The sequence below is a fragment of the Oncorhynchus keta genome, chromosome 28, assembly GCF_023373465.1.
Source record: "Oncorhynchus keta strain PuntledgeMale-10-30-2019 chromosome 28, Oket_V2, whole genome shotgun sequence".
Classification (NCBI taxonomy): Eukaryota; Metazoa; Chordata; class Actinopteri; order Salmoniformes; family Salmonidae; genus Oncorhynchus; species Oncorhynchus keta.
In genome coordinates this window covers 15,566,306-15,569,629 of record NC_068448.1, presented here as the reverse complement: position 1 = coordinate 15,569,629, position 3,324 = coordinate 15,566,306, and the positions used below count along the sequence as shown (strand labels likewise).

Below are 3,324 nucleotides of genomic sequence, written 5' to 3'. Positions count from 1 at the left end.
TGTTTACCCAGTAATTAATGATTGCTTGGCATAGTGTTTACCCAGTAATTTATGATTTCTTGGCATCGTGTTTACCCAGTAACGTATGTGATCTCATGTACATGTAGTCTAATCCTTTTCACATTGTTTACCCAGTAACTAATATGAACAGTACATATATAGTCTAATCATTTTCTGTACAGTGAGTGTTTTGTCAAATTCTGTTCTCTATGCACTCACTACCTGGTTATATATTTTTTAAAACATCACAAAAATGTAAAACCTCGGTTGGAGCCTCAGTGTGAGCTGAATCAGGTGGAAGTGGTACTAGCTAAGTAAGCAGTGTGATGTCAGGGTCAACACGTCTGCCTAATACATCTCCCTTGACTACTCTGCATCCACATTTACACCCACACGTACATTGATGCTATAATGATTATTGATTATATGTATTACTACCATTATATTGCTGCTCATTGATTATTGATTTTTCATTACCATTTGTATCCATTTATCCTGCTACTGGTCACTCTTACTCCTATTTACAGTATGTCTCCCCACTCCTAAAACCAAAGTTGTGTCCCTGGATAAGCATGATATGCTGTCAACACACTGCACACCAGGGATAGAGTGAGGGAGGCAGATACTTATTACTCTAGCACCTCTTCCCACATGGAGTGTTGTCAGGTAATATTACCTCGCCAACATCTCTCCTGTCATGTCTCTTCACCTGTCAATGCTGCCGTGCTCAAGTGTCATTCCGGAGTTAATGAAGACCTCTGCTTTTCCTGGAGATGGGCACGTAATTCATAGCCTATCATTTTACAGGACTAAATAAGACCATATTGGGAGCAGGCAGCTATGATGGACAGTATGCAATTATAGGAATTACACATTTGGTTGTTGCAAATACAGTGGATATGGTTGCTCTCATCAAAAACTACCCTTCATATTTCGCAATTCATATTAAATCCGATGAGTTGTTTTTCTCTGCACATCAATGACTTGCCGCTGGACCGTTTATTATAAGGTCATGGCATGACCAATGAGAGTGACCGTGTATTGCAATCGGCGAATAAAACATAATGAATCACCAGCCATGGACGCTACAAGCATCAAATTACAGTAGAACGTTATGTATCTTCAAGCGTCTCATCTGTGTTTGGGGGTTGTAGTTTTATTCTATAATCTCTAGCTTCACGTCTGTGCTTCAGTCAGTAATAAAGAACAGCAGTTCCCACAATACAGCAAACACACCACCACTATGTGATGCATGTGTTTATGTTACTGTTCTAGGTTAGTGGAACAGTTGAGCCAAAGAGACGCCGTTATGCATCTTTAAAATCGTTGTTTTCTGACACCGTTTTCTGATAGTGACGGCTCAATTGGATACCAAAAAGGCCAGAATAAGGTACGTCTCAGTAGAAGAAACTCTGTCGATCTGTATCTGCGTAGAGTTCTCCCTCTGCAGACAAATGAAAACTAACTTATTGTCTTATTTAGTGATGCTAACGCACAAGTATTTGTTGTGGGCGCACAAGTTTTCTTTTCTATTTCAGATTACGGTGAGATCGGTTAACGGGCCCGATGGTCCTGATTATTATTGCTTTTGCGCATAAAGACAGTTTATTATGTACGAACTAGTCTAGTGCAATGGCTCTCAACCTTTTTCGTTTACTGTAGAACCAACTGAATTTTGTTTTACCCGCAGTAGCCCTGAAGTACCCCCTCATGTCCCTCATGTGCATTATTACCAGTAGGCCAATGATTTCACAAGTCTTCTCAAGTACCCCCTGTGGTTAGGCCAAGTACCCCCAGGGATCCTAGTGCCCCTATTTGGGAACCACTAGTCTAATGCGTACACTGGAGGCTACTGCTGCTAGGCTACTGGGCCTTGTCTTGAACACTCATCTCCTGCGGTGTTATTTGCACACTCACACAGTTTAGAGGTATTTTTTGTTTTATCTTATATAGTAAAATAAGTAGTTTTTTAATTACATATTGTATTATTTGTGGACTTTTGTTAATTTCTAACAAAATAAACAACGCAAATGCTCTTGACAGGTGGAATAATACAGGTTGTTTTTGTTGCGCTTCTTCATGGGTTATACATGTCCTATACACGTGGTATTACCTAATACACATTCAAATCAGATGTCATTCGTTTTGTACACATATTTTGCAGATATTGCAAGTGTAGCGAAATGTTTAGCTCCAACAGTGCAGCAATACCTAACAATACAAAACAATACACACAAATCCAAAAATAAAAATAAATGATTTAAGAAATATAGAAATATTAGAACGAGAAATGTCAGAGTCAGGAATATAAATAAATATGTGTATGATGATGTGTATAGACATTATAGACAGTATATTAATATAAAAGGTGTGTGCAGGTGTAGTTATATAGTACAGGCCGTGGCTAGAATACAGTATATACATATGAAGTGGGTTAAACAGTATATAAACATTATTCTCAAGACTCACTATTTACCTTTTGTAATCTCTGTAATATGGATAATATGTTAGTCAAATACAAGTTACAAATAGACCTACTGCTCCATGCCGTTCTCTATTACAATGTCCCTGTTTATTTTGTTAATTTGAGGTTACATTGTATTACTGGGATTTAGACTGAGTCATGTAATCCTAAAGATAGTCACCTTTACCTCTACCTACATGTACATATTACCTCAATTACCTCGACTAACCTGTGCCCCCGCACATTGACTCAGTACCGGTGCCCCTTGTATATAGCCTGGTTACTGTTTTTTTATTGTCTATTTTTTGTCTTAAATGTATTTATATTTTTTTACTTCATTTTATTTTAGTAAATACTTTCTTAACACTAATTTTTCTTAAAACTGAATTGTTGGTTAAGGGCTTGTAAGTAAGCATTTTACTGTAAGGTCTACTAAACCTGTTGTATTCGGCACATGTGACAAATAACATTTGATTTGATTTATGCCAGCACAATAGTGAACTGTATAGCACCTTTCCTGTTGGCTACTGTGTCTCGGTCTCAATATTAGATTTTGCCTAACTGTGTGAAATGATAAGGGTGGTTGAGCTTTCAGCTTTGCAGTCAGCATGCTTAGAGTGCAATTGAAGTCCCACGTAGCTGTTGACTTTTTAAGCATGAAGTCAACTGTAAGGCTATATGCATATCGACACATGACTAGAGTGGTGAACAATAACAATAAGACATTGGGCAATGGCTGAAATAAATAGTCTGTGACAGTGTTGTTGGCATTTGGCAGAGTGTCTTTGTGTGTGTGTTGTCATGTAGTAGAGGTAATGAATCATGGTAGTTATGGGCCTCACTGTCATCAAGGTGTTAGT

The 3,324-nt window shown here is 37.9% G+C and overlaps 1 protein-coding gene across 2 annotated transcripts in view; it reads left to right on the top strand.

Moving 5' to 3' along the window:
- Positions 1 to 1,240: 1,240 nt before the first annotated feature.
- The window catches only part of LOC118372499 (calcium-binding and coiled-coil domain-containing protein 1-like), a 31,433-nt gene continuing 29,349 nt past the window's right edge, over positions 1,241 to 3,324 (top strand). For both annotated transcript variants that reach the window (XM_052484968.1, XM_052484969.1), the window contains exon 1: positions 1,241 to 1,390. The gene's annotated coding sequence lies outside the window, so the exon portion shown is untranslated. The remainder of the gene's footprint in view (positions 1,391 to 3,324) is intronic.